The following is a 15,000-nucleotide window of genomic DNA, read 5'->3' on the forward strand; positions in this document are numbered from 1 at the left end:
CCTTGCCACGACGCCGCCCAACTTGCCATGCCACAGCCTCGGCCCGCATGCCATGCCACGGCCTCGGCCCGCATGACATGCCACGGCCTCGGCCCGCATGCCTTGCTACGGCGTCGCCCAACATGCCATGCCACGGCCTCGGCCCGCATGCCATGCCACGGCCTCGGCCCGCATGACATGCCACGGCCTCGGACCGCATGCCTTGCTACGGCGTCGCCCAACATGCCATGCCACGGCCTCGGCCCGCATGCCATGCCACGGCCTCGGCCCGCATGCCATGCCACGGCCTCGGCCCGCATGCCATGCCACGGCCTCGGCCCGCATGCCTTGCTGCGGCGTTGCCCAACATGCCATGCCACGGCCTCGGCCCGCATGCCTTGCCACCGCGTTGCCCAGCATGCCATGCCACCGCGTTGCCCGGCGTGCCATGCCTTAGCCTTGGCCAACATGTCGAGCCACGGCCTCGGCCCGCATGCCATGCCATGCCACGGCCCGCATGTCTTGCCACGGCGTGGCCAAACATGCCATGCCACGGCCTCGGCCCGCATGACGTGCCACGGCCTCGGCCCGCATGACATGCCACGGCCTCGGCCCGCATGCCTTGCTACGGCGTCGCCCAACATGCCTTGCCACGGCCTCGGCCCGCATGCCATGCCACGGCCTCGGCCCGCATGACATGCCACGGCCTCGGCCAGCATGCCTTGCCACGACGCCGCCCAACTTGCCATGCCACGGCCTCGGCCCGCATGCCATGCCACGGCCTCGGCCCGCATGACATGCCACGGCCTCGGCCCGCATGCCTTGCTACGGCGTCGCCCAACATGCCATGCCACGGCCTCGGCCCGCATGCCATGCCACGGCCTCGGCCCGCATGACATGCCACGGCCTCGGACCGCATGCCTTGCTACGGCGTCGCCCAACATGCCATGCCACGGCCTCGGCCCGCATGCCACGGCACGGCCTCGGCCCGCATGCCTTGCTACGGCGTCGCCCAACATGCCATGCCACGGCCTCGGCCCGCATGCCATGCCACGGCCTCGGCCCGCATGACATGCCACGGCCTCGGACCGCATGCCTTGCTACGGCGTCGCCCAACATGCCATGCCACGGCCTCGGCCCGCATGCCATGCCACGGCCTCGGCCCGCATGACATGCCACGGCCTCGGACCGCATGCCTTGCTACGGCGTCGCCCAACATGCCATGCCACGGCCTCGGCCCGCATGCCACGGCACGGCCTCGGCCCGCATGCCTTGCTACGGCGTCGCCCAACATGCCATGCCACGGCCTCGGCCCGCATGCCATGCCACGGCCTCGGCCCGCATGACATGCCACGGCCTCGGCCCGCATGCCTTGCGACGGCGTCGCCCAACATGCCTTGCCACGGCCTCGGCCCGCATGCCATGCCACGGCCTCGGCCCGCATGCCTTGCCACGACGTCGCCCAACTTGCCATGCCACGGCCTCGGCCCGCATGCCATGCCACGGCCTCGGCGCGCATGACATGCCACGGCCTCGGCCCGCATGCCATGCCACGGCCTCGGCGCGCATGACATGCCACGGCCTCGGCCCGCATGCCATGCTACGGCGTCGCCCAACATGCCATGCCACGGCCTCGGCCCGCATGCCATGCCACGGCCTCGGCCCGCATGCCATGCCACGGCCTCGGCCCGCATGACAGGCCACGGCCTCGGACCGCATGCCTTGCTACGGCGTCGCCCAACATGCCATGCCACGGCCTCGGCCCGCATGCCATGCCACGGCCTCGGCCCGCAAGCCACGGCACGGCCTCGGCCCGCATGCCTTGCTACGGCGTCGCCCAACATGCCATGCCACGGCCTCGGCCCGCATGCCATGCCACGGCCTCGGCCCGCATGACATGCCACGGCCTCGGACCGCATGCCTTGCTACGGCGTCGCCCAACATGCCATGCCACAGCCTCGGCCCGCATGCCGTGCCACGGCCTCGGCCTCGGCCCGCATGCCTTGCTACGACGTTGGCCAACATGCCATGCCACGGCCCCGGCCCGCATGCCATGCCACCGCGTTGCCCGGCGTGCCATGCCTTAGCCTTGGCCAACATGTCGTGCCACGGCCTCGGCCCGCATGCCATGCCATGCCACGGCCCTCATGTCTTGCCACGGCGTTGCCAAACATGCCATGCCACGGCCTCGGCCCGCATGCCTTGCTACGGCGTCGCCCAACATGCCATGACATGCCACGGCCTCGGCCCGCATGCCTTGCTACGGCGTCGCCCAACATGCCATGCCACGGCCTCGGCCCGCATGCCATGCCACGGCCTCGGCCCGCATGACATGCCACGGCCTCGGACCGCATGCCTTGCTACGGCGTCGCCCAACATGCCATGCCACGGCCTCGGCCCGCATGCCACGGCACGGCCTCGGCCCGCATGCCTTGCTACGGCGTCGCCCAACATGCCATGCCACGGCCTCGGCCCGCATGCCATGCCACGGCCTCGGCCCGCATGACATGCCACGGCCTCGGACCGCATGCCTTGCTACGGCGTCGCCCAACATGCCATGCCACGGCCTCGGCCCGCATGCCATGCCACGGCCTCGGCCCGCATGACATGCCACGGCCTCGGACCGCATGCCTTGCTACGGCGTCGCCCAACATGCCATGCCACGGCCTCGGCCCGCATGCCACGGCACGGCCTCGGCCCGCATGCCTTGCTACGGCGTCGCCCAACATGCCATGCCACGGCCTCGGCCCGCATGCCATGCCACGGCCTCGGCCCGCATGACATGCCACGGCCTCGGCCCGCATGCCTTGCGACGGCGTCGCCCAACATGCCTTGCCACGGCCTCGGCCCGCATGCCATGCCACGGCCTCGGCCCGCATGCCTTGCCACGACGTCGCCCAACTTGCCATGCCACGGCCTCGGCCCGCATGCCATGCCACGGCCTCGGCGCGCATGACATGCCACGGCCTCGGCCCGCATGCCATGCCACGGCCTCGGCGCGCATGACATGCCACGGCCTCGGCCCGCATGCCATGCTACGGCGTCGCCCAACATGCCATGCCACGGCCTCGGCCCGCATGCCATGCCACGGCCTCGGCCCGCATGCCATGCCACGGCCTCGGCCCGCATGACAGGCCACGGCCTCGGACCGCATGCCTTGCTACGGCGTCGCCCAACATGCCATGCCACGGCCTCGGCCCGCATGCCATGCCACGGCCTCGGCCCGCAAGCCACGGCACGGCCTCGGCCCGCATGCCTTGCTACGGCGTCGCCCAACATGCCATGCCACGGCCTCGGCCCGCATGCCATGCCACGGCCTCGGCCCGCATGACATGCCACGGCCTCGGACCGCATGCCTTGCTACGGCGTCGCCCAACATGCCATGCCACAGCCTCGGCCCGCATGCCGTGCCACGGCCTCGGCCTCGGCCCGCATGCCTTGCTACGACGTTGGCCAACATGCCATGCCACGGCCCCGGCCCGCATGCCATGCCACCGCGTTGCCCGGCGTGCCATGCCTTAGCCTTGGCCAACATGTCGTGCCACGGCCTCGGCCCGCATGCCATGCCATGCCACGGCCCTCATGTCTTGCCACGGCGTTGCCAAACATGCCATGCCACGGCCTCGGCCCGCATGCCTTGCTACGGCGTCGCCCAACATGCCATGACATGCCACGGCCTCGGCCCGCATGCCTTGCTACGGCGTCGCCCAACATGCCATGCCACGGCCTCGGCCCGCATGCCATGCCACGGCCTCGGCCCGCATGCCTTGCGACGGCGTCGCCCAACATGCCATGCCACGGCCTCTGCCCGCATGCCATGCCACGGCCTCGGCCCGCGTGACATGCCACGGCCTCGGCCCGCATGCCTTTCCACGACGTCGCCCAACTTGCCATGCCACGGCCTCGGCCCGCATGCCATGCCACGGCCTCGGCTCGCATGACATGCCACGGCCTCGGCCCGCATGCCTTGCTACGGCGTCGCCCAACATGCCATGCCACGGCCTCGGCCCGCATGCCATGCCATGGCCTCGGCCCGCATGACATGCCACGGCCTCGGACCGCATGCCTTGCTACGGCGTCGCCCAACATGCCATGCCACGGCCCCGGCCCGCATGCCTTGCCACCGCGTTGCCCGGCGTGCCATGCCACCGCGTTGCCCGGCGTGCCATGCCTTAGCCTTGGCCAACATGTCGTGCCACGGCCTCGGCCCGCATGCCATGCCATGCCACGGCCCGCATGTCTTGCCACGGCGTTGCCAAACATGCCATGCCACGGCCTCGGCCCGCATGCCTTGCCACGGCCTCGGCCAACATGCCATGCCACGGCCTCGGCCCGCATGCCATGCCACGGCCTCGGCCCGCATGACATGCCACGGCCTCGGCCCGCATGCCTTGCTACGGCGTCGCCCAACATGCCATGCCACGGCCTCGGCCCGCATGCCATGCCACGGCCTCGGCCCGCATGCCCTTCTACGGCGTTGCCCAACATGCCATGCCACGGCCTCGGCCCGCATGCCTTGCCACCGCGTTGCCCAGCATGCCATGCCACCGCGTTGCCCGGCGTGCCATGCCTTAGCCTTGGCCAACATGTCGTGCCACGGCCTCGGCCCGCATGCCATGCCACGGCCTCGGCCCGCATGTCTTGCCACGGCGTTGCCCAACATGCCATGCCACGGCCTCGGCCCCCATGCCTTGCCACCGCGCTGCCCAGCATGCCAATGCACCGCGTTGCCCGGCGTGCCATGCCTTAGCCTTGGCGAACATGCCACGCCACGGCCTCGGCCCGCATGGCTTGCCAGGGCGTTGCCCAACATGCCATGCCACGGCCTCGGCCCGCATGTCTTGCCACGGCGTTGCCCAACATGCCATGCCATGCCACGCCACGGCCTCGGCCCGCATGCCATGCCACGGCCTCGGCCCGCATGCCATGCCATGCCACGGCCTCGGCCCGCATGCCATGCCACGGCCTCGGCCAGCATGCCATGCCAAGGCCTCGGCCCGCATGCCTTGCCACGGCGTTGCCCAGCATGCCATGCCACCGCGTTGCCCAGCGGGCCGTGCCGCGGCCTCGGCCCGCATGCCTTGCGACTGCCTTGGCCAGCGTGCCATGCCACAGCGTGCCATGCCTTAGCCTTGGCCTACATGCCATGCCACTGCCTTGGCCAGCATGTCGTGCCACCGCCACGGCCAGCATGCCATGCCGGTCCGTTGCCCAGCATGCCACGGCCGTGGCGGCATGGCAAGCCACGGCCTCGGCCAGCATGCCATGCCACGGCCTCGGCCAGCATGCCATGGCACTGTCTTGGTCAGCATGCCATGCCATGGCACCGCCTTGTCCAGCACGCCGTGCCGCAGCGTTGGCCAGCATGCCTTGGCCGGCATGCCATGCCAATGCCTTGGGCCAACATGGCGTGCCACGGGCTGGGCCATGCCGGTCCGTTGCCCGGCATGCCACGGCCGTGGCGGCATGGCAAGCCACGGCCTCGGCCAGCATGCCATGCCCCGGCCTCGCCCAGCATGCCATGGCACGGTCTTGGTCAGCATGCCATGCCATGGCACCGCCTTGTGCAGTGTTGGCCAGCATGCCTTGGCCGGCATGCCATGCCAATGCCTTGGGCCAACATGGCGTGCCACGGGCTGGGCGAGCACGGCATGCCACGGGCTGGGCGAGCATGCCACGCCACGGCCTTGGCTAGCAGCAAGGCATGCCACGGCCTCGGCGAGCATGCCATGCCATGCCAAGGCCAAGGCCAAAGCCAAGGCCAAGGCAGTGGGCAAGGCCAAGTCCCTGTGCAAGGCATGGCCAAGGCCAAGGCAAAGGCCAAGGCCGCGGGCAAAGGCCAAGGCCAAGTGTCACGCCCCGCCGAATTACCAAGGCAAAATACCCTACAAAGAGGAAGCCTCAAGAAGAAGAGACTAGTGGAATGGCTTGGAAGCTCCTGGAAGACTTGAGAAAGTATGAAGGCCAGGAAGGATGCTAGAGGGTTCTGGAACTCTCTAGAATGGTTACAAGAATAAAGGCTACAGGAGCATTGCCTAGAAAATTCTAGAATAATATAGAGTATTATAAAGCATTGTATATAACTCTAGAACCTTCTACATAAGTCTTGTATGTTCTAGAGTAGGGTCTTTGTAAGGATGAGGGAAGGATCTAGAATCCCCTCCATCCATATAGTTCTAGAATAGTCTATTAGATGTAATAGGTGGAAGTGTCTAGAACACTCTCCACCATAGTAGCTCTAGAATATTCTATGTAAGGCTATATAAAGGGGAGGCCCTCATTTGGCCAAACCAACCTATGTAACAACCAAGAACCAAGTATCCCAAGAATTGTAAGCTTTCTCTCTAGTGTAATACAAAGCTAATATTCTCCAAGTGTTCTCTCTAAGTCTCTCTTGTGTGTGCATTCCCCTAGCTCCCTTCCACAAAAGGCTTACTTAGGTGCGAGCAACGCGTGCTACAAGCATCTAAGGCCGCACGGTTGGCTTGGAAAGACTGAGGGTTGGTTCAGAAATTCCAAGGCCGTGACAGTTGGTATCAGAGCCAAGGTTACAAAGGCGTTGTAACCAGTTGGTATTAGAGCGGGTTACGAAGGCGTCGTGACTTGTGGACGGAAGGGCACTATGTCGGGAGTCACGCACACGGAGGAGCACCGCGGAGGGGAGATTGCTGCTGGCTTGGGCAAATGGGCAATGCGGGTTAAGGATATGAAGCCAAGGGATAACTGCTTCCTTTGCGATGAGCTACATTGGGCAAGGGATTGTCCTAAGAGGAGGAGTCTCATTGCAATGCTGGAGGAGCAAGAAAGGGAAGAGCAGTCTTGCATGGGATCTCTGCAACTGCTTGAAGCAAAGCCTACTGCATCAACCCAAGGGGATAAGGGATTGATGTACGTAGAGGGCAAGGTCGAGGGGGAGGCAACCCAAGTCGTGGTAGATACAGGGGCTTCCCACAACTTCATCAACACGGAAGAGGCCAAGAGGGTTGGTCTGAACCATGACGGGGGTCAAGGGTTGATGAAGGTGGAAGACACCAAGGTAAAGCCTGAGGATGGCATGGCTCATGGGGTTGAGCTACACCTTGGTGAGTGGTGCGAAAAAGGCAAAGACTGTGGCATGGTGCTGGTACGGTACGTGGGACTTACGCCAAGCACCTTCATTGTGGAGTCCGCACCAAGGATGGTGTCCGCGCGGGGCGGGTTTCCCGTGGGTAGGGGAACGGACAAGCATGGCGGTAGGCAGGGTAATGTACCCCTGACAAGGGCATCAGGGACTAGCGGCGGAAGCATGTCATGTACCAAGTACAACGTGGCACAATCAAAACCAAGAAGGAGTACGTCAAGGAGAAAGACTACGACTTCGAGGATGGAGACGCGACGAGGGCGTCGCAAGCATAGGTGGGGGAGAATGTCACACCCCGCCGAATCATCAAGACCGACGCGACGAGGGCGTCGCGAGCATAGGTGGGGGAGAATGTCACGCCCCGCCGAATTACCAAGGCAAAATACCCTACAAAGAGGAAGCCTCAAGAAGAAGAGACTAGTGGAATGGCTTGGAAGCTCCTGGAAGACTTGAGAAAGTATGAAGGCCAGGAAGGATGCTAGAGGGTTCTGGAACTCTCTAGAATGGTTACAAGAATAAAGGCTACAGGAGCATTGCCTAGAAAATTCTAGAATAATATAGAGTATTATAAAGCATTGTATATAACTCTAGAACCTTCTACATAAGTCTTGTATGTTCTAGAGTAGGGTCTTTGTAAGGATGAGGGAAGGATCTAGAATCCCCTCCATCCATATAGTTCTAGAATAGTCTATTAGATGTAATAGGTGGAAGTGTCTAGAACACTCTCCACCATAGTAGCTCTAGAATATTCTATGTAAGGCTATATAAAGGGGAGGCCCTCATTTGGCCAAACCAACCTATGTAACAACCAAGAACCAAGTATCCCAAGAATTGTAAGCTTTCTCTCTAGTGTAATACAAAGCTAATATTCTCCAAGTGTTCTCTCTAAGTCTCTCTTGTGTGTGCATTCCCCTAGCTCCCTTCCACAAAAGGCTTACTTAGGTGCGAGCAACGCGTGCTACAAGCATCTAAGGCCGCACGGTTGGCTTGGAAAGACTGAGGGTTGGTTCAGAAATTCCAAGGCCGTGACACAAGGCCAAGGCCATGGCGTGCCACCGCCTCGATCGATCTTTTTGAACATGATTCTTTTATAATCTTACCCAAACCGTGCAACACAATTAAAAATGCACTACAATCAATTTTAAATGTCATTCCCTATTTTTTTGCAATTTTTCTGGAGCTTTTCGAATTTTTAAAGCCCTTATTTGGCATAAAAAAATCAAAATAAAATAAAAAAAATGAAAAAAATAATTTAATAATTTCTATAATTACTAGTGAATCATCCTTTAATTATGGGAATTTTTCCATAATTTTTTGACTATTTTTATTAATTTTTATTATTTTTTAAGTATTAATATCGAAATAAATTAAAATAAAATATTTTCTGTAAAAAAATATTTTTTTTAATTTTTTTTATGGTGTATTAAATTATTTCCTACAACTTTCATGTTGAAAGTTTTGGCAAAAAACCATTACTTTTTAAAAAAACCCCATTATGACTCCTCGAACATGCTTGATGTTTCCTCCTGCCAGATTGAAAAGGGCTTAACAGGCTATTATAAGGGGGGGGCACCTCCCTTGCCCAGGGCAAGGCAGTGGCATGTACGCCCCATGTTGGGCGCGGCCTGGGCTGCGGCCTTGGGTTACATGCACTGCGGCTCGACCGCGGCCTGGGCTGCGGCCTGGGGCGGCTCGGCCGCGGCCTTGGGCGGCCTGGACCGCGGCCTTGGGCGGCCTTGCGCGGCCTGGGCGCGGCCTTGGGCGGCCTGGGCGCGGCCTTGGGCGGCCTGGGCGCGGCCTTGCGCGGCCTGGGCGCGGCCTTGGGCAGCATGGCGTGGCATGCGCGCGGGCGTGGGCGGCCTGGCATGCGCGCGGCATGGGCAGCACGGCATGGCATGCGCACGGCCTGGGCGGCCTGGCATGCAGCCGGCCTGGCATGCCCGCGGCGTGGGCAGCACGGCATGGCATGCGCACGGCCTGGGCCAGCAGCATGCCATGCCACGGCCAAGGCAGGCCAGCCAAAGCCAGCAGCATGCCATGCCAAGGCCTAGGCCAGCAGCATGCCATGCCACGGCCAAGGCAGGCCAGCCAAAGCCAGCAGCATGCCATGCCAAGGCCTAGGCCAGCAGCATGCCATGCCACGGCCAAGGCAGGCCAGCCAAAGCCAGCAGCATGCCATGCCAAGGCCAAGGCCAGCAGCATGCCATGCCACGGCCTAGGCCAGCAGCATGCCATGCCACGGCCAAGGCAGCCCAGCCAAAGCCAGCAGCATGCCATGCCAAGGCCTAGGCCAGCAGCATGCCATGCCACGGCCAAGGCAGCCCAGCCAAAGCCAGCAGCATGCCATGCCAAGGCCAAGGCCAGCAGCATGCCATGCCACGGCCAAGGCAGCCCAGCCAAAGCCAGCAGCATGCCATGCCAAGGCCAAGGCCAGCAGCATGCCATGCCACGGCCAAGGCAGCCCAGCCAAAGCCAGCAGCATGCCATGCCAAGGCCTAGGCCAGCAGCATGCCATGCCACGGCCAAGGCAGGCCAGCCAAAGCCAACAGCATGGCATGCCAAGGCCAAGGCCAGCAGCATGCCATGCCACGGCCAAGGCAGCCCAGCCAAAGCCAGCAGCATGCCATGCCAAGGCCTAGGCCAGCAGCATGCCATGCCACGGCCAAGGCAGGCCAGCCAAAGCGAGCAGCATGCCATGCCAAGGCCTAGGCCAGCAGCATGCCATGCCACGGCCAAGGCAGCCCAACCAAAGCCAGCAGCATGCCATGCCAAGGCTTAGGCCAGCAGCATGCCATGCCACGGCCAAGGCAGGCCAGCCAAAGCCAGCAGCATGCCATGCCAAGGCCTAGGCCACCAGCATGCCATGCCACGGCCAAGGCAGCCCAGCCAAAGCCAGCAGCATGCCATGCCAAGGCCAAGGCCAGCAGCATGCCATGCCACGGCCAAGGCAGCCCAGCCAAAGCCAGCAGCATGCCATGCCAAGGCCTAGGCCAGCAGCATGCCATGCCACGGCCAACGCAGGCCAGCCAAAGCCAGCAGCATGCCATGCCAAGGCCTAGGCCAGCAGCATGCCATGCCACGGCCATGGCAGCCCAGCCAAAGCCAGCAGCATGCCATATCAAGGCCAAGGGCAGCAGCATGCCATGCCACGGCCAAGGCAGCCCAGCCAAAGCCAGCAGCATGCCATGCCATGGCCTAGGCCAGCAGCATGCCATGCCACGGCCAAGGCAGGCCAGCCAAAGCCAGCAGCATGCCATGCCAAGGCCAAGGCCAGCAGCATGCCATGCCACGGCCAAGGCAGCCCAGCCAAAGCCAGCAGCATGCCATGCCAAGGCCTAGGCCAGCAGCATGCCATGCCACGGCCAAGGCAGCCCAGCCAAAGCCAGCAGCATGCCATATCAAGGCCAAGGCCAGCAGCATGCCATGCCACGGCCAAGGCAGCCCAGCCAAAGCCAGCAGCATGCCATGCCATGCCTAGGCCAGCAGCATGCCATGCCACGGCCAAGGCAGGCCAGCCAAAGCCAGCAGCATGCCATGCCAAGGCCTAGGCCAGCAGCATGCCATGCCACGGCCAAGGCAGGCCAGCCAAAGCCAGCAGCATGCCATGCCAAGGCCAAGGCCAGCAGCATGCCATGCCACGGCCAAGGCAGGCCTGCCAAAGCCAGCAGCATGCCATGCCAAGGCCAAGGCCAGCAGCATGCCATGCCAAGGCCAAGGCCAGCAGCATGCCATGCCACGGCCAAGGCTGCCAGCCAAAGCCAGCAGCATGCCATGCCAAGGCCTAGGCCAGCAGCATACCATGCCAAGGCCTAGGCCAGCAGCATGCCATGCCACGGCCAAGGCAGCCCAGCCAAAGCCAGCAGCATGCCATGCCAAGGCCTAGGCCAGCAGCATGCCATGCCACGGCCAAGGCAGCCCAGCCAAAGCCAGCAGCATGCCATGCCAAGGCCAAGGCCAGCAGCATGCCATGCCACGGCCAAGGCAGCCCAGCCAAAGCCAGCAGCATGCCATGCCAAGGCCAAGGCCAGCAGCATGCCATGCCACGGCCAAGGCAGCCCAGCCAAAGCCAGCAGCATGCCATGCCAAGGCCTAGGCCAGCAGCATGCCATGCCACGGCCAAGGCAGGCCAGCCAAAGCCAACAGCATGGCATGCCAAGGCCAAGGCCAGCAGCATGCCATGCCACGGCCAAGGCAGCCCAGCCAAAGCCAGCAGCATGCCATGCCAAGGCCTAGGCCAGCAGCATGCCATGCCACGGCCAAGGCAGGCCAGCCAAAGCGAGCAGCATGCCATGCCAAGGCCAAGGCCAGCAGCATGCCATGCCACGGCCAAGGCAGCCCAACCAAAGCCAGCAGCATGCCATGCCAAGGCTTAGGCCAGCAGCATGCCATGCCACGGCCAAGGCAGGCCAGCCAAAGCCAGCAGCATGCCATGCCAAGGCCTAGGCCACCAGCATGCCATGCCACGGCCAAGGCAGCCCAGCCAAAGCCAGCAGCATGCCATGCCAAGGCCAAGGCCAGCAGCATGCCATGCCACGGCCAAGGCAGCCCAGCCAAAGCCAGCAGCATGCCATGCGAAGGCCTAGGCCAGCAGCATGCCATGCCACGGCCAACGCAGGCCAGCCAAAGCCAGCAGCATGCCATGCCAAGGCCTAGGCCAGCAGCATGCCATGCCACGGCCAAGGCAGCCCAGCCAAAGCCAGCAGCATGCCATATCAAGGCCAAGGGCAGCAGCATGCCATGCCACGGCCAAGGCAGCCCAGCCAAAGCCAGCAGCATGCCATGCCATGGCCTAGGCCAGCAGCATGCCATGCCACGGCCAAGGCAGGCCAGCCAAAGCCAGCAGCATGCCATGCCAAGGCCAAGGCAGCCCAGCCAAAGCCAGCAGCATGCCATGCCAAGGCCTAGGCCAGCAGCATGCCATGCCACGGCCAAGGCAGCCCAGCCAAAGCCAGCAGCATGCCATATCAAGGCCAAGGCCAGCAGCATGCCATGCCACGGCCAAGGCAGCCCAGCCAAAGCCAGCAGCATGCCATGCCATGCCTAGGCCAGCAGCATGCCATGCCACGGCCAAGGCAGGCCAGCCAAAGCCAGCAGCATGCCATGCCAAGGCCTAGGCCAGCAGCATGCCATGCCACGGCCAAGGCAGGCCAGCCAAAGCCAGCAGCATGCCATGCCAAGGCCAAGGCCAGCAGCATGCCATGCCACGGCCAAGGCAGGCCAGCCAAAGCCAGCAGCATGCCATGCCAAGGCCAAGGCCAGCAGCATGCCATGCCACGGCCAAGGCTGCCAGCCAAAGCCAGCAGCATGCCATGCCAAGGCCTAGGCCAGCAGCATGCCATGCCACGGCCAAGGCAGCCCAGCCAAAGCCAGCAGCATGCCATGCCAAGGCCTAGGCCAGCAGCATGCCATGCCACGGCCAAGGCAGCCCAGCCAAAGCCAGCAGCATGCCATGCCACGGCCAAGGCAGCCCAGCCAAAGCCAGCAGCATGCCATGCCAAGGCCAAGGCCAAGGCCAGCAGCATGCCATGCCATGCCACGGCCAAGGCCAAGGCCGAGGCAGCCCATCCGAAGCCAGCAACATTCCATGGCAAGGCCAACGCAGTCCAGCCAAAGCCGGCGGCATGCCATGCCAAGGCCAAGGCCAGCCGCATGTCTTGCCACGGCCTTGTCCCGCAGCGTGGCGTGCCTTGGCCTTGGGCTAGAACATCGCATGCCACGCCCTTGGCAAGCAATCCTGTCCCTCGTGTAATTGCCATTTGGTTTGGCTTTGACTTACGTATATGTTGCCCTGCGAAATGCTTGTCCCTCGGGTAATAGCCGGTTTGGTTGCCTTTGACTTGCGAACACGTTGCTAGTGCTTTCCCCAGTGGAAGCTTGTTGGGAAAAGTATGTCCCTCGGAAGTTGCCTGTTGCGTTTGTTATTTGCATTCGAGCTATCCGATGCTTGCTGGGTTTCTCTAAGAGTTTTTGCACGTTCGTCGGGCTTTTTAATTATTTATTTACTCATAAAAATTATAATAAAATAAATTAAAAATAAAAAAATAATTAAAAAAATTACTATAATTACTAGTGCCTCATCTTATAATTGTTGGAATTTTTCTAGAATTTTTTGAGTATTTTTAGTAATTTTTATTATTTTTTAAGTATTAAAATTGAAATAAATTAAAATAAAATATTCCGGTGGCCAAATATTTTTTTATAATTTTTTTTATGGTGTATTAAATTATTTCATACAACTTTCATGTTGAAAGTTTTGGCAAAAAACCATTACTTTTTAAAAGAACCCCATTATGACTCCTCGAACATGCTTGATGTTTCCTCCTGCCAGATTGAAAAGGGCTTAACAGGCTATTATAAGGGGGGGGCACCTCCCTTAAGGCTGGCCAGCATGGCCAGGCCACAGGCCACGCCTATGCCTAGGCGGGCGCTTGGCACATGCCATCGCTTGGCTTGTGGCATTGGCTTGTGGCATCGAAACTACATAGCCAAGCACGGGATGCGTCGAGTGGCGGCCCGCGGCGGTGGCGGTGGCACGTTGGCCTAGGGCAGCATGCCATGCCACAGCCTTGGCCAGCAACATGGCATGCCAAAGCCTTGGCCAGCAGCATGCCATGCCCTGGCCTTGGCAAGCATGTCATGCCACGGCCTTGGCCAGCAGCATGCCATGCCACGACCTTGGCCAGCAGCATGCCATGCCCCGGCCTTGGCCAGCATGTCATGCCACGGCCTTGGCCAGCAGCATGCCATGCCACAGCCTTGGCCAGCAGCATGCCATGCCACAGCCTTGGCCAGCAACATGGCATGCCAAAGCCTTGGCCAGCAGCACGCCATGCCCCGGCCTTGGCAACCTTGCCAAGCCACGGCCATGGCCAGCAGCGTGCTATGCCCCGGCCTTGGCCAGCAGCGTGCCATGCCACGACCTTGGCCAGCAGCTTGCCATGCCCCGGCCTTGGCCAGCATGTCATGCCACGGCCTTGGCCAGCAGCATGCCATGCCACGGCCTTGGCCAGCAACATGGCATGCCGCGGCCTTGGCCGGCAGCATGCCATGCCGCGGCCTTGGCCGGCAGCATGGCAAGCCCAAGCCTTGGTCAGCAGCAGCATGCCATGCCAACGCCTTGGCCAGCAGCATGCCTTGCCACGGCCTCGGCCATCAGCATGCCTTGCCACGGCCTCGGCCATCAGCATGCCTTGCCACGGCCTCGGCCATCAGCATGCCTTGCCACGGCCTTGTCCAGCAGCATGGCATGCCCGGCCTTGGCCAGCAGCATGTCATGCCACGGCCTTGGCAAGCATGCCAAGCCACGGCCTTGGCAAGCATGCCATGTCCCTCGGGTAATTGTACAAGTTGCCTTGCGAAATGCATGTCCCTCGGTTAAATTGCCATTTGGTTGGCTTTGGCGTGCGAACGAGTTGCCTGTGCTTTCCTTGTGGAAGCTTGTTGCGAGAAGTATGTCCCTCGAAAGTTGCCTGTTGCGTTTGTTATTTGCATTCGCGCTAACCGGTGCTTGCTCGGCCTCTCTAAATGTTTTCGCGCGTTCGTCGGGCTTCTTGGTCCTTCGGGGGGTGATTCGTTTTGGGGGGCTGGTGCACAGTGTACGTCGTGGCGCGTGAGTTGTGTTCGGTTTGTGCGAGTTGGACGGATCCCTGCCTGTGCAGCGAACTCCACTGGTGCATTCCTCCATGTCCCTCGGGTTGTCTTCGACTCGCCTTCGGGTTGCTTGCGCTTCCCTAGTGGAAGGTGCCTTGCGAAAAGCGTGTCCCTCGGGTAATTGCCATTTGGTTGGCTTTGACGTTCGAACGAGTTGCCTATGCTTTCCTAGTGGAAGCTTGTTGCGAAAAGTATGTCCCTCGAAATTTGCCTGTTGCGTTTGTTATTTGCATTCGCGCTAACCGGTGCTT

Source organism: Camellia sinensis, unplaced genomic scaffold, assembly GCF_055761805.1.
Source record: "Camellia sinensis isolate YWXY unplaced genomic scaffold, ASM5576180v1 Unanchor4, whole genome shotgun sequence".
NCBI lineage: Eukaryota > Viridiplantae > Streptophyta > Magnoliopsida > Ericales > Theaceae > Camellia > Camellia sinensis.